Consider the following 26,910-nt stretch of genomic DNA (forward strand, 5'->3'; position numbering starts at 1 on the left):
AGGAACAAGAACAGGACCTAAATAAGGAAAAAGAAAGTGATGTCATTTGACGTTCTTTAAATCCTTTTCTAAGCAGAACACTGAAGAACAAAAGCATTTATGGTCTGTCTTCGGGCTGTGTGCGTGGACACCAGCTATTCTCAGAAACCTTTTTTCAGTTGGAGGAAGTGAAAACTGCACGATGCTGACCATCTCGCAGCGTTGCAGCTCTGCACTGCCGAACGTATCTGGACATGTGCCACAGAAAAAGTTTTAATTTAGAAATCTGTGAAAACTACAAATTATGATGTTGTTTATTCAGCAAGTAAACTGAATTCACACATTTAGACCCAAATTTCATCCGACAAGTCAGAAATTAATCGATCCCACAGTCGATCAAACACTAAAACATGTTTCTGTTCATGAATACAAGTAAATAACTGATATTTGTCATCTTAATCAAAAAATTATGATGTGGTGTAATATTTTTTCCTAACTTTTTGTCAGGCCCCTCTTCTGTGGAACCAGCTTCCAGTTTGGATTCAGGAGACAGACACTATCTCTACTTTCAAGATTAGGCTTCAAACTTTCCTTTTTGCTAAAGCATATAGTTAGGGCTGGACCAGGTGACCCTGAATCCTCCCTTAGTTATGCTGCAATAGACGTAGGCTGCCGGGGATTCCCATGATGCACTGGGTGTTTCTTCTTCACTCACTATGTGTTAATAGACCTCTCTGCATTGAATCATATCTGTTATTAATCTCTGTCTCTCTTCCACAGCATGTCTTTATCCTGTCTTCCTTCTCTCGCCCCAACCAGTCTCAGCAGATGGCCCCGCCCCTCCCTGAGCCTGGTTCTGCCGGAGGTTTCTTCCTGTTAAAAGGGAGTTTTTCCTTCCCACTGTCACCAAAGTGCTTGCTCATAGGGGGTCATATGATTGTTGTATGTATAATTATAGGGTCTACCTTACAACATAAAGCACCCCGAGGCGACTGTTGTTGTGATTTGGCGCTGTGTAAATAAAATTGAATGAATTGAAAATCTGTCTTACAAAAGTGATCCGACCAAGAAGGATAGCAGTATCATAAACCATAGATATAGATCATAAGATGGATAAAATAGTAGCACATACGCATACATACAATTACAACACATTCATACACAGGTTGTCGTTTGACCCACTGTTTTGAGTTTGCGTATACTTTGATATTCATTGTTTATGTTTAAGTCCCATTTAGTTATCTAAGCTCATTTCTATTTTGGTTCTGTTGCCCCGTTATTGTTCATTCTGTTCATTCCAGTCAGCTGATTCTCCAGATGTTTCCCTGATCACCTCCTGTTTGTATTTAAGTCCTCTGTCTTCCTTTGTTCAGTGTCGGGCTGTCTGTTGAGTTCTCGTCATGTTTCTATGCTTCCAGGTTTTGTTTTCTGTCTGTTGTGCTTGGCATCAAGTTTTACCAGTTTGTTCTAGTTAGTTTTGCCTCAGTGTGCGTCTGCCTTTTGTTTTGTGCCTTTTCCCAGACACAAATAAACGCCTCACCTTTGTGAAATTACAGTTTCATTCCAAGTGTCTGATATTCTCCACTGCACACAGTCTGCTCCTGTACAGTCAGAGACTGAAAATTAAACACAGAGACGACCAACATGTATACGCTTCAGGATCAATAAAGAATGAAGACTTAGTAAAATACTTATCTAATGCCAAACACTGGCAGCCTGAAGGATCTGCTTCACGTCCTTTAAAACTGTCTTAAATTCACTGAGTGAGACGAGTTCATGATCTCAGGAGGAAGGAGCTGCGAATCTGAAAGCTCTTTTTACAAACTCAGTGCGAACAGATAGAATTAAATAGAAACATAAAAAGCCTTTCTGGTAACCACCTGTACTGTTAGTCTGGCATAAAACTGGCACTGGGTGGTGGTCCAGTACATTTTTCAGACGCTGTATTTATCGTGTTTTTCAACACATTTTATGTGAAATAAAATAACACAGAACAACAAAATGGAAATTCTTCCAACTGGGCCTAAAACCAAAATTATTCACAAGTTATGGAAATGAGTGGAAAGTTATTTGAACTCCTCACTGACTTCATTACTGGGACAGCCTCCATCTCAGGAATATCACTAAACTCCAGACTGGACAAACTTTATTTGCTGATTTTCTGCTGAGTAACAACAAATGCTGACACTATAATTTGTAGCTCACTGCTGGCTCGCATGTTTAGTTGTTTGAAAACATACATTTTAATACATTTGGGCACTTTTGTCGTATCGTTATAAATACAGAGATGATGTGATGCACGGAAATGTTTTGAGCTTGTGTTCACGCAGCTGGTTTGTTAAATGTGTAAAGTAACCCTGATAATAATATACAATAATATAATAATTAATTATAATTTTAAATCAGTTTTCTTTATTAATGTGATCCAAGTGAGCGCAGGGGTTCCCATCACTGAGTTTGCATCAGTTCTGTCTGTGGCTGCACGCCAGCGATGGATTAACTCTGACTCGGGTCCCAGAGAGCCTGAAATCGGTGGTTTTGATTTCCATCAAATAATAGGCTGGAGTATCAGAGATGATCACTAAGGGTGGGTTTTGATTATCGATTTATCGATTAAAATCAATTCTAGCTTGGATAACGTAAAAACGATTCATTAATATCCTGAAATGATTTTTAAATATAAATTTATTTTGCCCTAAATGCCAGAATCTCAGGTTAAACCTCACAAAATTTCAACAACCACCAAAGAGTTAAAACAGTAAATGAGAGCAGGTACACGGATTCTGCACAAAGACGTAAACACAAAGCGCGGACCCGCCGACGGATCAGAATCAGTGAGATGTTGCCTTTCTCACCCGACGGCATGGACACGGTCGGGGCTGAAAGCCGACAGCTCGCTGATTCTGATCTGTCAGCGGGTCCACGCTTTGTGTTTACGCCCTTTTGCGCTGATTCTAAAGCTGCAGGTTTTCTCTCTCTCCAAACAGTATTGACTGAACCAGCAGCAAAAGAAGATCCAAACTACGCTTCACATTTCGCTTCACGTGAACACCGTCATGAATTCCCTCTTAGTTTTGCTGTTTTGCTTCCACCACGATAAAATCACACTTCATGCAGGGCTCGCTGTCTCTCTCTCTCTCTGTACTTCAAGAACAGTTTCCAATCTAAGAATATTTTTTCTGCATTATTCGCTTGCTTATTACGCACAAGTCTACCGTTACAGCGCTGTCTGCCGCTGTTTTTTTCCTTTTACTTACTTCCGAAAAGAAAGCCTAATTTCTGCTGTTCAATAGGCTACTGAACAAATTTAAACTTTTTAAAATTATGCAAAATTGCAAAATTATGGAAGAAATATAGTATCATCAGAATCCAACTATTTTTAGACATCGAATTTATAACACTGAATTTTTATCCTCCAAATTTCCCTGCAAAAATATTCACCTGCAAAAATTCACCTGCAAAAAATTCAACTGCAAAAATTCACCTGCAAAAATTCACCTGCAAAAAATTCACCATCAAATATTCACCTGAAAAAAATTCACCTGCAAAAAATTCACCGTCAAATATTCACCAGCAAAAAATTCACCTGCAAAAATTCACCTGCAAAAATTCAACTGCAAAAGTGATGAACTTAAATGACCCAAGCCAGAGCAATCAGCACTAGATCGAGTCGAGCGGCTCTCAGCCAATTAAATTACGCTGTTTGATCACATGACATCGTTAGCCAGCAGTGTGTCTCCTAGAAGATAGCTGTTTAGAGGTGAGGGATTAAGGCTGTATCCCAATTCAGGGTCTGCAGCCTTAAAGTACGCAGCCTCAACGATCTTCAAGGGCCGCGTACTCAAAGACCGCTAAGGCCGGAAGTGCGAGGCTCGTGAAATGAGACGGTCTAGCCTCCGTCGCGCTGCCCAGGTTGCCTAGCAACCATAACACCAACCGCTGGAAACGTTTCATACAGCTTTGTTTGACAGAAATGAAGGAGAACATATTTTGTTCGTGTGTTTGTTTCTACACGAGCTTTGTGTGATTTAATAAGTATCTGAGGCTGAGACCACAGGACTGTAAAACATGATTGTTGGCCTTCATATCTGTACTGAACAGTCATTTAAGATTAGTTAGTAAATACCAATTAGCCAATGTTGTTCATGAGACTAAAGTCAGTGTAAATATGATATGGCCAATATTATAGTTATTATATTAATCATAAGTTATTACAGCAGTGAGTTTGAACTCTCAAATCAAATCACTTCTATTGTCACATCACATGTGCAGGTACACTGGTACAGCACATGTGAGTGAAATTCATGTGAGTGAACTCTGTGTCAAATACTGAGCTTCAGTAAAGATTCAAGTTGCAGTTATTTATAAGTCCTATCACCTTAAATCTTCACTCAAAGACAAATATCTTTGACAGTGCATATATAGGTGTATTATATATAAGAGACAAATGTTGTTCGTTTAATATGTTGGCATTACTAAATTTGGCTCAATGCTTACATATATGTGTAAAAAGAAAATGTACGAGCTGTGAAAACTGTTTCTAATAAACAAAGAGTAGACTGATATATTAAATATTCCTTTATTGGGTGAGAAAATCAGACCATGTCATAACTGCTTTAAGACACACAGAATAGATATCAGAGCCTTAAACAGGCTGACTTCTGCTAAATGGGTCAAACTGGGCAGAAACTATACAAACACATGACATCCTTATAGAATATGATGTAACACTATAGATCAACTTACCTCAGAATATATAAAGCATATAAACAATTACAACAATATGATGCAACAAACTACTAATCCAAAATACTCAAAGCTTCATAGAACTGAAACAAACATTTATTTTTAGCTCCATTCTGCTGCTGATACATACTTTAGGTTTCTGAATATGAAACTTGTTGCTGCCTTTCATAGTGTGTAACTTGAAGGCCCTGAGTACTTTCTCCCACACTGAAAACACTGGGACGATAACATTATTTGAACATTACCTAATAAGACTGATTCAGGACAGACAGTTAGTTCTTTTAAACTTTCCTAGCAGTCCTTCACAAACAGGGAACAGTCTGTCTATTCTCTCCATCTGTCAGCTGCTGCTGGCTCTTCCTCCTCCTCCTCCTCACACACTGCTGAGTTTGTCCTGGTGGATCATCAGGGGTGCAAAGCCTCACAGATGATGTGCAGCAGTGGGTCCCTCAGTCTGTCCTCACTCTGGACACTTGCAGTTGTCACACATGGAAATCAAATGTGTGATAAGCTGCAGGATTCAAACACAAGTGTAACTTATAAATACATGTTCATACTTTTATTCCACAATCAGAGAGAAAGAAACAGAGAGAGAGTGCAGGACAGACAGACAGGTGACAGTCTCAGGTTTACACACTGCTACAAAACAGCACAAGAGAAGGAGGATTTAGTGTTTGTGTTATTACGAGTGCTAAACAAGAAGAGTTCCCAGATGCTACAGTGGACACATGTGTGACTGCTGTGATTAAAGCATCTTTCTTTCAGCTTAACGAGTGAACCGTCAGCTCGTTCAAACACACGTTAAAGTCCGTTTGGCTCGACACCACCACCGAACAGAGGCAGCAATATAACATAGCTAACATTAACAGTGCAGTGAATCCTGCTTGTGCCGTCATATTCAGGACTGCAAACCGAGCAGCATCACTGACTTTCAGCTTGTGTTTGTGGATATATGACTGACTTTAATTATCCATAAAATCATCACATTCTCTGTAAGAGAATCAATGAGTACTAAAAATGTGCACCTTTACCTGTGTGTTTTCTGGAACAGGAACAGGGTGATATCTGTGACCCAACTCCCACAGCTGGTTGGGACTCGTGTTGTTTTCTGTTCGCAGTGGATGGTTGTCCCATCCACTGCAAAATGTATTAAAATCATCCTCCAGTCGAGGAAGAAAGATGTAATGGCAGCAAAAGGTGTGTGCAGCATTTGAAATGTCAAGAAGGCCTTCTTCCTCAGGGTCGTGAAGAACATCGTAGTAAATGCATGCAACGGCCACCCAGAGGTCTCTCCACAGTCGCTCTATTCTGAAATAATATATAAAAAATATTTAATTAGGTATGGCCTTTCTTTGGTGTGTATGAGAAATTCCTGCTTGTTTCTAACCCTACATGAAATGTGTGCATGACAACAGTAATAATACATTATCAGGGCATGTAGGAAGGACCCAGGCATATCACTTAAAAGGTGCTAAAAGGGTTGTAATGATCAGTGGCAATACATGAGATGACAACCAGACCATTAACACAGAATGAACATTCAGGGAAGGAAGTAACAGACTGGAAAAGGTGTGTGAATAACTAAAAATAGGGCAGAGTCCTGAAGGCTCTTTGGGGTTTGTAGGACCTGTCCAATATTTTCTTCCTTGAGGGGTAAATAATGGAAATTGAAAGAAACAACAACAACAAAAACACCTGACACATATGAGACAATATATCCTGCTGGATAGGGCACTGTTCTCTAAAGACATTTTACTATAAAACTTTTTCATAAAACTATTGTTACGTTCTTTGTCTAGGCGAGTATCGAACGCAACAAGAAGTTGGCCCACCCACACACCACCCAACTAAGTACACAAACCACAATATCTTCTAAAAGTGCTAAGCAGCCATTTATTTTGCTTCAGCTGTGAGCAGTGCCAAAATAACAAACAAAACTCCCTACTGGTCCCTATGCTGTCCTACACAAAATAAAAACCAACCAAAAGACAATCCACTTACCTAACTTTCTAACAAAAACAGGAGAAAACTTAATCAACAAAATGGCTTCTCACGCCTACTATGCTGCTGCAGTGAAGGATATATACACAAGGTGAACAAAATGTACGATCGCTACTTGACAAGACTATTTACAACTATTTACAAAACTAAGACACTAACACCAAACACACGAGTGGAACATGGTGGATACACAGACGGACCAGCCAGCACAAAGACAGAAGACGCGACTTAAATACACACAGAGAAACACAAGGAGATTACACACAGGTGGGGAACACAGCTGGGAATAATCAACCAGACGAGACAGAGGTAAAACTGAACACACTCACATGAGACGCAGACCTTCACAATAAAACAGGAAATGAGAACACTACACCAAGACGAAGACCTGACACTGAGAGACAGAATGACACATGGACCCTGAACTAAACTAAACGTAAGATACAACCGAGAACAAAATCCTTAAACATGACATAAAACACTGACAACATTAAATCATAACATTATACCCTTTAAATGTTTATGTATTTTTAAATAATGGAAATAAAGCTGCAACACTTTCCATCTTATGTCAGAAACATTTGAGGTTGACAGTATTTTATGAGAACAAACCTTTGATTGTGCACACTCATTCCTGAAATGAAACTGCCTCTTCCTGTGCCACGAACAGTAAACATCAGCCGTGCAACCTCCACATTTTCCCATCCGTGGTTGCAACGAATCCTGAAAACAAAGAAAAGTACCTCAAAACATTCAAGTTTTAAACAAACTTAGATCTGACAATAAAGAACAACTTATGCCTTAATCAGAGTGTTTTAAAAAATGTAAAAGAATCCTTAAAATCTTTGATTGCTACTGCTCTAGAAGGCATAAAAAAAAAAAAAAAATTGTCTCATGAATGCACTTTCCAGCATGTGTCAGTATGAAGTTTAATTTAACACAGCTGTTAAAACATTTTCAGGATTTACCGGGTTGGTAACAATTATTTAGATTTATTGAATTTATAGGAAATTACACAAGTGCCATCTTGTATCATTATGATCTGTGTAAAGAGACAAGTTTAAGAATATTTTTGCAAAAATACGTTAAAGTTGGAAGTAATTGGTCGATGTTCCAATCTTGAAGATCAGCTGTGCCCATTTGTTGCACATTGTGGGAATGGAGAAGTTGAGGCCCTTGCAGGCTACCCACAATTTTCCCCAAACTGAGCGACCCAGCTAATTCAACACCTTTACCAAGCAGTGCTGTTATGTAATTGGATACAAGGGGTGAGACAGTAATATTTTCCCTCCTTGGTTGTAGCTCCCTGACATTACAAGGGTAATCATTTTATGATGTTGGGTTCAGTGTTACACCAGGATTTCAAATACAGTATCATCATCAATAATAATTAGTATTATCATTTCAGAATTGTAGGTAACCACTTTTAAATGCCATAGACTACTTATTTGTTTAATTTGATGTATTCTCTCTAGGAGAAAGCAGAGGGAATATCCCGTTTAACTTATGCTATCTGTTTAAGTTTAGATTTGTAAAGATATTGACCATATCCTTTTCTGAAAGTGTGGATATAATGGATGGGTAAGGTACTGTCATGCCACAACTTTATAGTTGTTAAATTCTGGGTACAAGTATACATGCCCATCTTGTACATGTTTTTTAATATTATTATCATCATCATCATCACCATCCTACCCAATTACATGTTTCTTTTAATCAGGTTATGCTGTTTTAATGACTTTACAGTATAATTTACATTGTGTTCCTTCAATTTTCCCTAATTGTATGTTATATTAATCCCATATTTCCGTTTTAATATTTCTAATGTTTGCCTTGTTTTCTTCACTGCCTGGTCTGCTTCTGTCTCGCCTGTATGGATGCATTTACACCTAAATTTCCCCAACAAATGATGTTTTAATTCACAACTATTCCAGTGAAACACGAGTCTCCCATCTTCCTGATACCGGTCTCGAGTTTTTGTTCACCAAAGCACACACCAACTTCATACTGACGGACATATCACTGCCCTATTCCCGCCTTGTCTGACCGTGTTTTGTGGCTTTGGTTCACTTCACCTCACTCTTCCCCATTCTTGTCATTAAATCAGGCCGTTCTGCAACCATGGCAGCCATTCACTCTATGGCTTTATTCATGGTGTATTTTACCCCTTCACCAAATGCCGTTCTCGTTTCCCACATTATATTTGCAGTGTTCGTCTATCTATCAATATCTGCGGAGTATGGTTTTGTACCGAGTATCCTATTTCGTAGAGCACAGCATGTAAAGGTTAGCTCGGTTAGCAGGATGGTAGCATGTAGCGCTTAGTGAGACACGCATCAGACGAGTTGAGCAAAGACCCCGTCTGTGTACTTTATACGTGACCAACGGATTTAAATAAAATTAACGTTTCAAAAGACAAACTTGAAGATAAAACATAATATACTTACCGGAGAACCGCCAGGGTTTGCCGCTCCTGAATTCAAAACTGCCTCTGCAGACAGGCAGGGGAGGCGCGGAAATTTTCTTTGAGTTAGTCAAACGTTTTCCTCAGTTCGAGTAGATGATAAAATAAAAGAAAAATGAATGGGATTTTAAGTAGGACTAGGCGTCCTGTAATGATCTTTATTTAGGAGAAAACTTAATCCTCACCTCTAAACAGCTATCTTCTAGGAGACACACTGCTGGCTAACGATGTCATGTGATCAAACAGCGTAATTTAATTGGCTGAGAGCCGCTCGACTCGATCTAGTGCTGATTGCTCTGGCTTGGGTCATTTAAGTTCATCACTTTTGCAGTTGAATATTTGACGGTGAATTTTTTGCAGGTGAATTTTTTTCAGGTGAATATTTGCAGGTGAATTTTTTGCAGGTGAATTTTTGCAGGTGAATTTTTGCAGGTGAATTTTTTGCAGGTGAATATTTGATGGTGAATTTTTTTCAGGTGAATTTTTGCAGGTGAATTTTTGCAGTTGAATTTTTTGCAGGTGAATTTTTGCAGGTGAATATTTTTGCAGGGAAATTTGGAGGATAAAAATTCAGTGTTATAAATTCGATGTCTAAAAATAGTTGGATTCTGATGATACTATATTTCTTCCATATTTTATCCTCAGTTACTTTGACACAAAGGCATCTGCTGTGATGCTTACACTTTTGATAAAGTCTTGCAAGTGTCAGCTTTCTTTTTATAGATATAAAAATATGGAAATGTACTGATACGTTATCAGAATTATAATATTTCTGATTGAGGCAAAATTTCCCCGATTCAAATCGAATCAAATCGTGAATCGAATGGATTCGGGACCTTGTGAATCGGAATCGAATCGATTCTAGAAATCAGTGACGATACCCGGCCCTAATGATCACGTCATGAGCGGCCTCTGATGTGAACTTGAGCAGCTTTAAGAAGATGACACCGATGGGAGGATTCAGAGCGCTTTGTGTGCTTTAAAAAATATATTTCAAAAATATATTTATAATATATATTTTTTGGCCATTTTTTATATTTTGAAATATATTTCAAAATACAATTTAAACTTATTTAAAATCATTCAAAAATATATAAATTTAACCCTTCATATATTTCTAAGAAAACACATTCACATGTAACAGCTGAAAAAAATCTTTATTAGATGTCTAAAACATACATATAGCATATCAATCAAGCAAGGAATGTTCATTTTATAATTATATTCTCATTACATACTTAAACATTCTAAAAAACACACACATATACACATGTATATATATATATGTGTATATGTGTGTGTTTGTATGAACATAAATCAACATACTTAAAATGTATTTTTTTTTCCTTTTCCAGCAGTCTCAGTTCCCCCAGCTTCGAATTCACTGCAATCCCCAAAGCCCCTCGGGACACATTGGGAAACCTCTTCCTTACCGCCACTGTAACAAACAAAAGTCACAGTTCTACTACTTTTATCAGAGTTAAAATAAAAATATGATTTATGATAGCTGGCTTCATTTTGCAAACAGATATTTCTGTTTTATAGATACAGATATATTTTACACATAATTTTACCTCTTTTTTTTTCCTAGATGGAAAGTCTATCCAGTTCACATTACAGTAATGCTAACACCCCTTTTGGTCATCTCTCCTTACCCTCCAGCATTCATAAATCTGTTGACCTTCTTTGTCTGAGATCAACCACTACAATGCATCATCACCTATTTGTGCAATTTTTTTAATGGTTGCAAAGTAAGTTACTTGTGCTGTATGCAATTTTAGATACACAGAAAGTCTTCACTTACTATATATGGCTGTCATAGTGTCCTATCAAGGGCAGTTCTTCACTCTGCGCCGATGTCCGTTTTGCTTTGTCCTCCTATAAAAAGCATGAACGTGTCTGACTTAGTTTTAGATTTCCAAAAATCTGATATTTGTACAACTAAACATTTGATATGCTATTGAGAGATACTTTTATGGGTACTTTTTGGTAAAGAAACTGGTGACAGAGTTGTAGGCTTTTTAGAACACTATTAGCTAACCATTTGAACTGACTTTCAAAGCTGTTTACCTTTTAAATTGCTGTGGATCAAAACCTCCAGTGGGAAGGCAGCCATTAGAAGAACACGCACTATTGAACCTGAAAATAACAAAATCAAACAAACAAACAAAAAATAGAACAATATATAAGAGTCCGGTAGGGTAATAAATCTCTTCTGAAGCAATATAGTTCATTTTGGGTGAAAAACAAAACATTCCTCTAAAATATATACACTGACATCAGCCATCAACATCATGATTGTACTTATTTCCCTTCTAGTTCATCTACTGCTCTGTGCATGTGTCAAGCACTACGACTGTATCTATGCATATAAATTCACCATAAATATCCTGCAAAAATGTTTTGTTATAGTCAAAAAAGGCCAACAAACAAAGGCATTCAATCAGAGGTGAGAAATTAATCGGGAATATCAATTATAGGTGAACTATTCTTTATCTACTAGCAATCAAGCTTATTTAACTAAGAAGCTTGAGATATTTGAATGTAAAATAAATAAATAAAAAATAATAAAAATAACATGATGTAATTAAAATGCACAACTTACATTAAGGACATCTGCATTTGTATCCACAGGCTAAAAGTAAAACAGTAAATGTGTTAGTAATAGTACAGGTATTTGTAAAAAAACAAAAAAAACAAAACAAAGAAAGAGGCAGTAACTGTGACTCTTCTAGTGGGATGCTAAATGCAGAGATTTAAATTTACAGTATAGTACTGCATGTACAGGTAGCTGTGTTGTGAACTGTAACTGAATATCAGAGAATCTCAAAGAAATTAAATGTATTTATTTTTTGTATTTATCAATCATAAAACCGTCTGTTTTGAAGGCCTGTTACGATAACAACTTTTTGTTGGTCGGTATATTGCCCCATAAACAATTGCGACAAGTTATGTCATTGTCATTTTAAGACCATTTTATGTCTTTGAATGTATAATTATAATTAGGGCTGCACAATTAATCGTTAGAAAATCGTGACCTCATTTCCAAATGACAACGATTTAAAAAAAAAAAAAAAAAAGATGACGATTGTACCGCATTTTGATCCGGGACATAATCTGCATGAAAACAAGCGCTCACTCTGCTCAACAAATGACAAGGGCGGAGCCTTATTGTTGCGGGTTCCATTCTCTAGGGCAGGAAATACCGTGGTATCTCGTACTTCTCATGGAGGAATAAACCACATACACGTTGTTCGACTTTTACATCCGAGGCACACGCCTTCCTTTGCGCCATCTTTTATTGACCACACACTTCCGTATTTATACCTTTCAGATTAAGAGCACATACATATTTGATAGGGCAACACCCCCACTTGCTCTTAACACTGTACATTACACATTTACATGATATACATACTTACATAACATTCACAGATTAACATTTATGTTCCAAACAAAACATGCGTAAACTTATCCATTTTCACTTTACTTACAGACTTAGTCATGATGTCTGCTACCATGTCTTCTGTTGCACAATATTCAACTTGTACTTCCTTCTCAGTTATAGCAGACCTAATAAAATGATACTTGACATCAATATGTTTACATCTTTGACGGTTTATAGGATTTTTGGACAATGCAATTGCACCTTGATTATCTGCAAAAACAGTAACTGGTGAATAGTGCCTTTTCATGTCCATGCCATTAAGTAGCTGTGAGAGGTATAAGCTTTCTTGTACTGTATGCCATCGCCATGTACTCTGCCTCGCACGTTGACAAAGCTACTGTAGCTTGCTTCCTGGTTTTCCAGCAAATGACTGGCCCATTTTGGATAGTACAAAACAATAACCCGTTGTACTTCTCCTGTCACTCAAATCTGTGGCCCAATCTGCATCGCTGTATGCTATAAGATTTAAGTTTCCTTCTGTCCTTTTTATAGCACAGCTCTTTGTTTAGTGTCCCCTTAAGGTAACGTAACACATGTTTTGCTGCTGTCCAATGATGCTCTTTTGGCTCAGACAGAGATTGTGACAGTTTACTCACTATCCAACTCAAATCTGGTCTTGTACATGTCATTAAGTAAATCAAACTGCCCACTAATTCTCTATATTTTCCTGAATCAACTGATTCACCATGTGCATCAAAGTCATTTTGAGTTCACAAGGAGTACAACGTGGCTTACAGTCAGACATTTTAAACTTTTCCAGGACTTTTGTGACGTACCGTGTCTGGTTTAGTCTTATCTCATGGTTCTCTTGTGTACAGTCAATACCCAAGAAATGTTTGAGCTCACCAAGATCCTTCATCTTAAATTTCTCATTCAACATTTGTTTCACGTTTCCAATAGCATCTTCACTGTTGGCAGCTATGATTACATCATCAACCCAAATGATAAGAATCACTGTCTCACTCGCTGTCTGTCTGGAATATACACAATGGTCTACAGGATTTTGTTTGTAACCTTTTTCACATAAATGGTCATGTAACATCTTATTCCAGTTCCTGCCAGATTGTTTCAAACCATATAGTGATTTGTTTAGTTTGCAGACCAGTTTTTCACCTGTGTCTGATTTTACTTCAAAACCTTCTGGTTGCTGCATATACACCTCACAATCGATTGGGGCGTGCAAATAAGCAGTCTTCACATCCATTTGATGGAGTGTAAAGTTGTACTGTACTGCTAATTGCATCAGAGTACGCACCGATGTCATATCTGCAGTCGGCGAAAAGGTTTCTTTGTAATCAATGCCTTGAACTTGGCTATAGCCTTTAGCAACATATCTTGCTTTAAATGTTTTAGTCCGATTCGGGTTCTCTTTTATCACATACACCCATCTCCCTCCCACTGCTTTTTTACCTTCTGGCAGCGTGGTTAGAGTGAATGTATTATTGTCTTTCAAAGATCTCATTTCATCTTCCATAGCGTCTGACCAACACTTAGAGTTCGATGACTGCATAGCTTCTTCAAATGTCTTTGGTATGTTATACATCACCCTGTAACAATAATCTACAGTCAGCGATGTTTGGTCATCTTCTGCAGTTTGGACATAGTCTTTCAGGTAATCTGGCCTTCTCCTGTTTCGTTTAGGATATCGTTCAGACTCTGTTCTGTCACTCTGTTTGTCTGAGTTTTGTGTGTCATTTATGCCATTGTCCTGAATACCACTTTCAGGTTCAAGGATCATACTTTCATTTGATCTCTGGTCATTCCCTGTTTTGTCCATTCTAGCGGGTACTGCAAAATGTCCCCTGAGTCAAATCATTATCTCCATCGTCATCATCCTGAATAGTCTGGGTTTGGTGCTCAACTACACTTTTAGTGAGGAACTTGACCAACCTATGTCTAAGAACTCGTCCTGTTTTAGGGTAGTAGATTAGATACGACGGACTGTTTTTTTATCGTAACCCACAAAACCCCTTCGTCACATCTCGCATTTAACTTCTTTGTGTTGTGCCCGTAACCGTAGCAAACTGATCCAAAAATCCCCATCCTCGACATGTCTGGCTTCTTTCCTGTCAGCATGTAATAAGGGGTTTGCTTTGTGCATCTGACGTAACACCTATTACGAATTACTGCGGCAGCCATAACAGCATAAGTCCATAATCTCTTTGGCAGGTTACTTTCAATCAACATACACCGTGCCATCTCAAAAGTGTTCGCCATTGTCTCTCGGCAGTCCCATTCTGATGAGGCGAATACGGCGCTGATGTCTCATGCTTTATCATGTTTTTATTTAACAATGTCTGAAACTCTTTAGATGTAAATTCAGTTCCATTGTCTGATCTAATTCTCTTTACCTGCCCATAGGGGGCGACGTCTGCCAAAAATCTTTCAGTTGCTTTTACAGTGTCACTTTTAGCCTTTAAAAAGTACACAAACATTGTGCCTGAGTAATCATCAGTAAATGCTAACGTGTACCTGAACCCGTCTTTAGCTTCTGGTTCTATTGGTCCGGCCAAGTCAGTGTGCACTAGCTCTAATGCTTCTTCTGCTCTTTCATCAGGCTCTCTATTCCTGGTTTGGATAAATTTCCCTTTTATACACACTTCACAGTCTTGATAATGTTTAGCTTTACCTTTTATTTTCATACCCTCGGTAATGTTCTCTAGTTTAACCAAGTCTTCATAGTTACAGTGGCCGAGGATTTTGTGCCAAGTCTCTACATCATGACAGCCATTGCATTCGTCGTTGTCACCATGATGATCAGATGTAACACTGTTCAAATAGTATAAGCGTTCATATTCACTTATCTGAAACCTTGTCCCGTTCTTATGGATAAGCTGGTTGCAGCCCTTCTTGAAGGTTACTGAGGCTCCTTTGGCCGTCGCCGCCTGGACCGAGAAGATATCTTGCGGGTAAGAGGGAATGTAAAGTGCCCCCTCCAGTGTCGCCTTCACCTTTCGTCCCTCGCTGTCTTGTAGCTAGACCTCCACATCTCCCCTCTTCAGTGCGACCCCACTCGTCCTCGTCCCATCAGCTAACTCCATGAAGTGTCTTCCAGGTGTGAACGTCTCATCAAAACTTTTGAATCTCTGAATGTCCGTAATAATGTGAGAAGTAGCCCCTGTGTCAACCATTAGGCCTCTCTGTTTCAGCCCTTGATTTACACAGTCTTTAGCTTTGAACACGAAACTATGATCTTCTGCATCAGTTACGTGTTTAGCAGTAATCTTCTTTCGTCGGCGACAGTCACTGTCCTTATGCGTTGAGCTTTTGCAGTAACCGCACCACTGCTTCTCTTTTTGTTCTTTCCTTTCGGCCTTTGTGTAACACTCACGTGCTATATGACCCTTTTTCTCACAGTTGTAACATATGATTTCTGCATTGTCTCTCTCTTTCTTCCAGTTATTTGCCTTCATCACATTATCTTCAGAACATGTGGCCTTTTCGGTGCTCTCATAGCTTCTTAATTTAGCTTTAAATTCACTAAATGTCATTGCTTTGTCACTGTGGGTTACGTGTATGGAGAATGGCTTGAAAGATTCAGGCAACCCTTTTAACACCATTGCAATAAGCAGTCCATCACTTAATGTCTCTTCTGCATTCCTCAGAGCTGTAATGGCAGTCTCAGCCCTTATCATATAGTCTGTGACGCTCTCACTGGGCATTTTCTGTAGCGACGTTAGCTCTGTGTACAGGCTAATCACACGTGGTGTCCCCTTACCAGCGTAGTGCTCTCTCAGAATCTTCAACGCTTTCCGTCCGTCATCCTTGGCATCTCTCATCACAAGTGAAAGATTTCTATCATCCAATACCTGGATTAGCTCTGCATAAGCTACTTCATTTTTGTCATCCAAGTCCTTGTCGTCTTCATCCGACTCGCCGGGCTCGTCCAAAATGGCGGCCCTTAGCCCAAGTAGCCGCAGGTATCCCAGGAACTTTGTTTCCCACAATTCGTAGTTTCTCTCGTCCCCGTCGAAGCACAGACGGTTCCACCGGCTTCCCACATCCCTCCTGGGCCCATAACCTGTTGCGGGTTCCATTCTCTAGGGCAGGAAATACCGTGGTATCTCGTACTTCTCATGGAGGAATAAACCACATACACGTTGTTCGACTTTTACATCCGAGGCACACGCCTTCCTTTGCGCCATCTTTTATTGACCACACACTTCCGTATTTATACCTTTCAGATTAAGAGCACATACATATTTGATAGGGCAACACTTATACCACGTGATACAGAAGCCAGCTGGCAGGGAAAAAACAACGGAGAGCACATGAGAGATGACGAAGCTGTAAAGGCCAAGAAAGTGACAGGAGAAAATCCGTCCCGGTCAACCACATCAATAACGGGAACCTTATACAGCGCTTCCCCATACCCGTCGAACTCCCGCAGGCACAAAGAAATTACGGAGGCTATCACTTATCACCTGGCTAAAGATATGGCTCCCATCAACACTGTGCAAAACGAGGGATTTAGGAAAATGATCAACACCCTAGACAAACGCTACACAGTGCCGTCCCGCAACTATTTTTCAAATGTTGCACTACCTGCTCTATACACGCAGTGTCGAGCAACAATTTTGCGGCAACGACAAAATGTGAGACATTTATTGTTTTTATGTTCAGTCTCAACTGTTACGAAGTTGATGTGCAGTTAATAAGTGCAATAAATATTTATATTGGAAAAGAAAATCGTGAGAGAATCGTGATCTCAATTCTAAGCAAAAAAATCGTGATTCTCATTTTATGCAAAATCGTGCAGCCCTAATTATAATATAACACCACAATAATGCAAGATCTACACACTTTCAATTGACAAACCAACATCTAATTCTTAAAATATTTAGATCATGGAAATTAGGTATCAAAATATTAGATACCTTAAAAACTTGAATAAATAGTAAATTTTCTAACAAATAGAAAACAATGTTATTTAATGTTATTGTGTTGTTATTATTATATTTTATTTTTGTAATTTTTTATGTAAATATAATGGCAGATATATTGCATCATCAACAATTATTGATTCATGTACATATATTGTGCGATCAGTCGATATATTGATTATTGTGACAGGCCTACTGTTTTGGTCTCATAACAAGCTTGCCAAACATGCATGACCACTAAGCAATGTCTAAGCAGTAGTACTGGTCTGAATGACAACAAACACAGCTAGTGTTTGGGAAAATCTGTTAGAAAAGAGTTATTATTTCAATATTTATGCTTAGCATGTGACACAGACACTGCATAAAAAACTACAACAAATACTTACTTTAGGAGGATGGGGGAGGGCAGCATGAGGTTGAGAATTTGACATCTATAAGAAACAAATTCATGTATTACAAATAAGTCACTTAAAAATACATTAATGTGGCAGACTGTTCCCTGTTCAGATGCAGTGTGTAAGTACAATCAGGGCTGTCACAACAATGGGGCGGGGCCAAGTGGCTGCAACCCTAGGTACAATGTACAAGTATATATAATTACATATAATATATGTGAATAAAGCAAGAGTCTGTTTAGGTTAGTCACTGTGCTGACTGATGCTTGCTAGGTTTATATGATTGTAAACTGCACAAAAACAACAACAGTAACAACATTAATGACAACGACAAACAAAATTATTTAGATTTATGTAAATCTCACATCAGGAAGATCTGCATTCAATTTCATGGGCTGAAATAAATAGGCAGAAACATTACTGCTAAACACGAATTTGGACAGCCTTCAGCGCGTCGCTGTGACGTAATCGGTCTACAAATGCGTCCTCAGGAGGATGCAGCCCATGAATTTGGACACGACCACTGTGTTGGAAGTAGGGCTGGGCCATATCATAGCTGTGTCCCAAAACGTCGGCTGCATCCTTCGGAGGACCCGGCCTTCGCGGTCTACGTGGGCCGGGTCCTTCAAAGACCGAGAAGGCCGGAAGTGCGAGGCTGTGAAATGGGACGGTCTAGCCTTCAGATTTGCGTCACCGCTGTGTCGGTGGAGTTTAATAAACTCGGCCGTCTGCTCCTTGCTATCTAAAATATAACAGGACACTGGCGTAAATTCTCGACCGTCTCACACTTCTGTTTAATCAGTTTTCTGTTTAACGTTTATTCAGCTGTGTGAAAATCCTGGAGGAACCCACCCGATGGATTAATAAAGTTTTATTTAATCTAATAATCTAATAACTTTGATCTCAGCCAAACCGATTTACTCCGGAACAAATAAAACACCGAAAAAAGGCAAACAATTACATTTTTAAGTTATCCGAGTGACTTATATATCATGTTTAACCTGAGTAGCAAAAGAGCGGGGGTCTGAAAACGATGAAGCCGGGAGTCCGCTGCTCTCGCCGGCTGGAGTGACCATTGAACTCCCCGGCTTGCTATCGAGCGGGTGGGTAACAAAAGTCTCCGAAAACGTCGGCACAATTTTGCAAATATACGATGTCTTGATAAACCAAGCAGATATTTGATGTTTACACAGCTACTTTCTCGCTTGAAAATATGTTAAAAGTTTATTTTGTGACCCAGAAAGATTAATAAGACTAATTTTAAAACTTAGCAGCTGCCGCCATTGTTGGCAGCTGAAATTTGGCTGGGCCGCGCTATGAATTCTGGGATATGGTGGGCCACGAAGGACACACCTGACCCATCCTTCAAATTCGGGGAAATGAAGGACGCATTTGTCGGCCGCATTTGAAGGAGTCGACGAATTGGGACAGCCTTCGTCGCCTGGCTGTGACGTAATCGGCCTTCAAATGCGGCCTCCGGAGGATGCAGCCGACGTTTTGGGACACAGCTCATACCGTTCACAGTAATACCGGTGTAATTTTGGGCAACGATAGGAAAATGAAATATCGCGATAGAATGTGGGTAAAACGCGCATGCGCAGTGCCTATGTTTACATACGCACATGGCGGCGACGCAGAATGAGAAGAGCGAAAGTGGATCGTTAAATGAAACGGATGAACCAGAATTGGTTTGTAAAAATGCTGCAACTTCAGTGGTGTGGAACTGGTTTAGCTTTCGTCCGTCAGATACACAACAAAGCACTATTTTTGGTAGAGCATGCTAGCGGGCCGTCGTCATTACCGTGCTGTTTGGAAAATACGGCACACTTAAAATCAATCCTTTGATTTTTCTGAAAATCGACAGTGCCCCTTATAATCCCGTGTGCCTTATGTATGGAGGATATGTCGGCCAGTTTCCACTGGAAATGCCTTTTGGTTAAACTGTCAGTGAGGAATTTGCACTGTAACATTTTTATATAACTTTAATGCACATAAAAAACAGCTGCTTGTTTAAGTGAAAATACATTGATGGGGTTTTTTGCACTAATAAAGTTGTGGAGTTGTAAAGTATTTTGTCTAGTGTCAATTATATCGTCAGTTATATCGTTATCGCAAATTTTCAAATGTATATCGTGATAAATATTTTTGGTCATATCGCCCTGCTCTAGTTGGAAGGACGAGCCATTCTGAAAAGCAGCTCAAAAGAAAAAGGACGGTATAGAGACAGATTGTGTCCAGATGCAAAGAGACGGTACTTGCAAAAAAATAGCGTGCATTGGAAATGTGGACCCGTATGAAATACGGCAGTGGAGTAGAAACCCTGAAGACCACACCGCTATTGACTTAGCATGATCTAGTCTCGTACCTTGTCTGTGGAGTCAGCGCATACACGGCGAACCAATTTCGCCATTATAAATCTCTGGAGGCGCACATCCACCAAGAACCGGGTACAAGATTTGGCTATTTTTAAGCCTCCACATTGTGAATACGTCGTCATCCAAACAAAGGTAAGTCAGCTTGAGTACTGCGAGTAAAATGCGTTTGATTTCCCCCCGAACATTCAGATTAGTGCAAGCATAAATTCATTCATGAGGGGAAATTACAGTGAGAACATGTGGAGGCTGTTAGAGGGATAACATAGTGAGTTCAGTGCACTGATGTGACATTGTCCTGAAGCATTTAGTCATTTTCTATGGTTAAAGAAATTGCACTATTTAATTCATATTTATTATAAATAATCCTAATTACACATCTTGCTTCCATGTTTGTGTCCTGTGTAACTAAAAATACATTTTATTTTAGTTTTATACATTGATCAATGACCTGCAGAATCTCCTTATCCATAATTGTCACTTAAAGTGGAAGTGATTACATCCTTGCATTACATACTTTAGGTTCATTTTTTTGCTGATAGGTTTCTAAAAAGAAACAGGCAGATTTAGAATATAACATGCAGCGTTCTATAGATGGATACATAAAAACACTTTATTTGTTACATTTATGATAAATGGATTTGAAAGTAGATAAAACACATCTGTGTCGGCCTTGGCTCATTAAAGTTCTTGTCTTTAAATGAACTTTGTCTGTGTGTGTTTCAGGTACTGCACTCTCAAAGACTGAATGAACCAGCATTGCAGCCACAGGTCATTGTGAGCATCACAGGGAAGGTTGAAGCCGCCTACTGCACCTGTATGGCCGGAGTCGTGGAGACCTGCAGCCATGTTGCTGCTCTTCTGTTTAAAGTAGAAGCAACAGTGTTGATCTGTGGCACAAGGACTGTTACAGATGAACCTGCATACTGGGTTTTGCTGGGTAATATGACCAAGATACAGTCAGCAGTTGGCAATAAGATAGACTTCTCCTCTTCAGCGGCCCAAAAAAGTCTCTCAATCAAAACACAAGCAGACCATCCGTAGTGACAGGTAAAATAAGCCGTCCTCAAAAAAGAAAAATTCCACCTGCTGCTGTGGAGGAGTTGTCTCATCTGATGGGAAAATATTTTTCCAAGCTTAGTTCTGTTCTGAATAATCCATAATGTTTTAATTTAGGGGGCCATGTAAATGCTTTGCATTTACTGAATATGTACTTACTAAGTACCACTGTTCAAAAGTTGAATAAAGAAACAAAGAAATGTTTGCCTATTTTTAATTAAAACCACTTTGTAGAACATCACATCAGTTACAATGTAGAATCCATGTCGTTTATAGTTTACAAATGACAAAATGTTCACATAAAATCATGACAGCATTTAAATAATATCACCTACTACTAGCATTCTGTAATTTACTGTCTCTTTTGAAAACTTATCACTACATATACAGCACAAGACTTTTAAGAGTATTTAACAAGAGCATTTTTCCCTGGTTTTACCAACACACTGGGGCACATGTTCACCAAAATGCATGGAAGAAGTAATCTGATTGGCATGGTGGTATGTAGCATGTAGTTTGAAGCAGGGATTTTGTAGTGCCCCATGTGTAGCGTTGGAACCCAGTCAGGATTTGTTTCTTTCATTTCATAGGCTGGTTTGCTGCAATAATGCCAAATAATTAGCAACTCTATAAATAGAAGGTAGTTCTGCAAAATCACTCATTAGGATGTTTGTTCTAATTTGCTATGACCTCAGAGCGCATTGAAAATAAAACTAATAGGTTATAAAGAATAATATGAACTTATTCAGAACTTACCTGAATGAAAATGTCTGGAGCACACCAACAGATATCTGTGGATGGTAGAGAACTGAATATCAGCTCGTCTCACAGCTGCTATCCAGGCTAGACGCCTTCTTTTGGTAACATCCAACACATAAGCTCCCTCATGATGCTTCCAGGTGAGGAAACAATGAAAAGAGAGCCCATTTTCAAGCTTATTCCCTTGCCAGTAGTGCAATCTAACATTACAACCGACCACACAGCAAGCATTTGTTTGGCCTGCTAATATGGCACCTCAACCAAAAATCCTGGCTACGCCCCATCCCGTAAGATCACGCTCCAGAGCCCTGTTAACGTACGGATCTAGAAAGAAGACGCTGCATTTTTAACTCTGAGGGAGAATGAGCCTATTTCCAAAAAAAGTGGAGTGTGTTCCTTTAAGTACTATATTGTATATATTGTCAAAAACTAAAGTGTACATAGCAGTTGTTGTATCTTGTTTACTGTATCACTGACAGATAGTTTCAAAGTGAACGCTACATTATAGTGAGATATTGTGTAATGTGAAATACTGTAAGCAAATGAATAAACAACCTAATTCTTGCTAAACCTTTAACTGTTTTGTTTGAATCCAACTGTTTTTTGCATATGTACATAAAACATGTGGTTACTTTTATTATTATTATTATTGTTATCATTATTGCACTAAATACATTTTAAATAAAGGATACTTTGATATACATTCTACTGTGAGGTTAGAAATGTATTTTCTTCACCCTAAAATATCTTTTGAAATGTATTTTGGTTTGAAAAAAATATATTTTCAATTTCAAAAATATATTTTTTTGAGCATCACAAATACAACATATATTTACCATATATTTGAAATATAATTTGGCCAGGAAAAATGTATTTTTTTACCGTATGGGGACTTTGTTTGATTTTGAGCATCTTTGTTTTTGTGTGTTTAAAGACCTCACTTAGGTTTTCAAATCAAATCACTTTTATTGTCACATCACATGTGCAGGTACACTGGTACAGCACATGTGAGTGAAATTCTTGTGTGCGAGCTTCACAAGCAACAGAGGTGTGCAAAATACAATAACATTAGAATAAGAAATATATTAATGGGAATCTGAGAATTATAAGAATAAATATATGTACAAATATAGAATGTATGCGCATTACTGAATATGTATATATACATATGTGTGTGTGTGTGTGTGTGTGTGTGTGTGTACATATATATAAAATTAAATAAAATAAAATATACAGAGGTCGGCAGTTGGATATTGTGCAAAACAAGTGGCATTTATATACAGTATGGAGTGCATAATGTTGTTGAATGTGGGTGAGGTGTCTATGAAGTGTTCAGCAGTCTGATGGCCTGGTGGAAAAAGCTGTCTCTCAGTCTGCTGGTACGGGACCGGATACTGCAGTTCTTCCTGCCTGATGGAAGTAGTCTGACCAGTTTGTGGCTGGGGTGACTGGAGTCTTTGATGATCCTCTCCGCTTTCCTCAGGCACCGCTTCCTGCAGATGTCCTGGGGGAAGGAAAGCTCACCTCCAATTGTCCTTTCCGCACACCGCACCACTCTCTGGAGAGCTTTGTGGTTGTAGGCGGTGCTGTGGCCGTACCAGGTCGTGATGCATCAAGTGAGGAAACGGAAGCTGCTCACTCTCTCCACAGCGCTGTTGATGGTGATGGGGGTGTGTACTCCTCTGCACCTCCGGAAGTCCATTATCAACTCCTTTGTCTTTGTGACGTTGAGGGTGAGATGGTTGTCTCGGCACCAGTGGGTCAGGGCGCTGACCTCCTCCCTGTAAGCTGTCTCATCACCGTTGGTGATAAGACCCACCACTGTACACTGTAAAATATAACTTGTTGTTTCAACTTAAAAATATCAGGTACAGGGCTGCCTTAAAATTTTAAGTTAAGTCAAGAAATAGAGTTTGTTCTTATAACACAACCAATTGTTATCTTAATGAAAAATCACATGTTGTCTAAACTTTCGTCTTAGTTTAGTTGACTGAGATTTGTTAGTCAGTTCAACTCCTTTAATTGTCATCTTTACTTGGGAAAACCCTTTCAGCTAAATTAAAATAATCTATTGTTTAAACTCTTGTCCTAGTTCAGTTGACTTGGGTTTTTTAGTTAATTCAAATACTTTAGTAGTTCTTTTAACTTAGGAATCTATTTTAGCTTAACTAACATAACCTGTTAGCTAAGTTGATTTAAGTTTATTAATTAACTGAGCTCCTTAAGGTAGCTGAGTGAACTTGTAAATCAGTTTCATTTTAATTATCAGAGTTGATTGACTGGATGTAAAAGAAAATGTGTATTAAACATCTTAAGTTTTGTTTTGTTTTTTAGCTTTCTAACATCCATTTCAGCAAAACTACCTGTTAGGTTTATCTTAGATCTCAGGTTTAAATATCTACATTCCTTTAAATTAATTTTCTGTTGTTTACAGAAAAAATAAAAACTCACAGATTCCATTAAAGTCTATCTGATCATTTCATACAGAAAGTTTGTTTTAAGAACATGACAAGACAATTACTCATGAGCACCCAACATTCACCATTTATTGTGCCATCTTAGTCATCTAAGAAACAGAAAAATCAGTGACGTAGCTCATCAGGCTCACAATCCATCAAAACTCAAAGGCTGCTCCCTGTGAAACAATAAATTTGAACTTGGTCTTGAGCCCAGTTTGGGTGAAGATTAAATTCTGACCAATACTCTAGGAGCAGTAGTGATTCTTGTGAAGTAACAACATAAAGTCTGCATTAATGTAATGTATCAACGGGACACTTGCTATTTTAGAAAAGTTATTCTTTACATTTGCAAAATTTTTAAACTTCATTGTGCTCAGTCACACCTGTTAGCATAAAACTTGAAATATTAAAATAGTACAAAACCTTTGATAAGTGACAGTAAAGATCAGTTTATAACAACTAAGACATCAAACTCTTGTATTTGTCTTCGTTTACAATTGCAACAAATTCCACAGAACCAATATCTCTGAAAATGAGTGCATGCTTCTGAAACATTTGATAAGATGGATATTTCAGAAACATCAGTTTGAGTCTGCTCAAACTGATGTTTGAGCAGACTCAAACAAAGGAAACAAAGGAAAAACTACTGATTTGCATGAGATAAGCATCTGCAGAGTCCACCATTATATTGTTGTTCACATAAGTTTCTTAAACCATGAACAAATGAGTAATTGTCTAATCTGGAATGTAAAGTGTAGTCATTTAGTGACATACAAAAGTGAGAATGAGAACTTGCAAGAATAAAAAAAAACAAACAGTAAAATAAAACTGTCCTTAACACTAAGGCAATTGTATGCTGTGAGCATACAATTACAGTTCTGCATGGCTTTCTGCAAGAGTCTGTTTCTTAGACCATGCACTAGTGAGATGCACTGCCTTCCACCAATGTTCATTAGGATGTTCTGAATGACTTCAAAGATGTCCTTAAGTTCCTTTGGATAGTCTATGTTGAGGGCAAAAAGAAGGCCCATCAGCATGGAAATGGCACTTGAGACATCCCTCAGATTAGACAGGATTACTGCCGCCTCAAGGACAACCAACACATCGATGATGTCTTCTTCTTTCACCATCGCAATGCCAACTTTCATCCTCTTAGAAAACGTGTCTTCAATACCTGTCGGCTATAAAAGGGTTCAAAGACAAAAAAAAAAAAAAAAAAAAAAAAAATTACACAATTACAATTACACAATATCCCTTGTGCTTAAGAATTCATGTCTTTCCAAAGCAGAGCCATACTGATGCTTTGGATGATGGTGATTGGCTTTGGGTAACACTTATTAGTTGTTAAAGTTTTTCAGAATGAGATATGCACCCCATGTTACAAATCCATTTCTTGCTTTGAACAAAGACCATGTTCATAAATAACTGAGCATGTCTTCAATTGCAGAATTCAAACAAAATTTTCAATTTAAATGGTAAATGGCTCTGTATTTGTATAGCGCTTTACTAGTCCCTAAGGACTCCAAAGCGCTTTACATTCAGTCATTCACACACATGGGTGGATGACTGAATCGTGACTCAAGAGTTGACAGTTCGTCTTATAATTGGAAGGTTGCGGTTCAAGCCCGGCTCCGACAGTTTCAGTCGTTGTGTTCTTGGGCAAGACACTTCACCTGTTGCCTACTGGTGGTGGTCAGAGGGCCCGGTGGTGCCAGTGTCCGGCAGCCTCGCCTCTGTCAGTGCGCCCCAGGGCGGCTGTGGCTACAATGTAGCTTGCCATCACCAGTGTGTGAATTTAAATCTACTTATGCTAAATATTGGCTGTGCTCTAAACCAAATCTGGCTGAGAATACATGAAATGTGCAAACTGCAGCTACACTACAGGATCAGATTATGGCTCCATAGACAATGCTTCTTTAATCAGTTTATTGATTAAAGTTTATTTTTCCCCTATATTAACAGCATGAAAAAGAGCATATAGACATGGCTGAACAGGTTGCATAATTGGCACTGAATATCAACATCCACCTTTACCCAGCTGCCCAATGACTCTCGGCCAGTAACCTTTAATTGCTTACCCAGTCTACACAGTCTCTTTTCCAGGGTCCAGGACATTTCACCAAAGTATTGCCCCCGACAGCTGTAGCAGCCACTGCAGCCCCTTAAGTATCCTAATATCTCTGCCATTACAATATACAATGTGAGAAATCAAACGTAAAGCTGAAGTGAACAGTACAGCAGCGAAATGTCAAAGACCCTGGTGAAGACATGAATAAACACAAGACACTAATAATATCAATGCTAGCTTGCCAGTTAAGTTTCTCTGAAACCCAGACCAACTCCAG

General features: G+C 38.7%; 2 long non-coding RNA genes across 2 annotated transcripts; both read right to left on the bottom strand.

The window, feature by feature from the left end:
* Window positions 1–5,178: 5,178 nt before the first annotated feature.
* On the bottom strand, window positions 5,179–9,344 carry LOC120440780. The gene is made up of 4 exons (XR_005613504.1): window positions 9,174–9,344; window positions 7,339–7,449; window positions 5,757–6,033; window positions 5,179–5,236 (listed from the first exon to the last, which is right to left on the bottom strand). It is a non-coding gene; the product is annotated as an uncharacterized LOC120440780 (long non-coding RNA).
* Window positions 9,345–10,492: 1,148 nt separating this feature from the next.
* Window positions 10,493–11,329, bottom strand: LOC120440268. Its single transcript, XR_005613126.1, has 3 exons — window positions 11,261–11,329; window positions 10,995–11,068; window positions 10,493–10,628 (listed from the first exon to the last, which is right to left on the bottom strand). It is a non-coding gene; the product is annotated as an uncharacterized LOC120440268 (long non-coding RNA).
* Between the last annotated feature and the right edge of the window lie 15,581 nt (window positions 11,330–26,910).

Source organism: Oreochromis aureus, linkage group 1, assembly GCF_013358895.1.
Source record: "Oreochromis aureus strain Israel breed Guangdong linkage group 1, ZZ_aureus, whole genome shotgun sequence".
Taxonomy (NCBI): domain Eukaryota; kingdom Metazoa; phylum Chordata; class Actinopteri; order Cichliformes; family Cichlidae; genus Oreochromis; species Oreochromis aureus.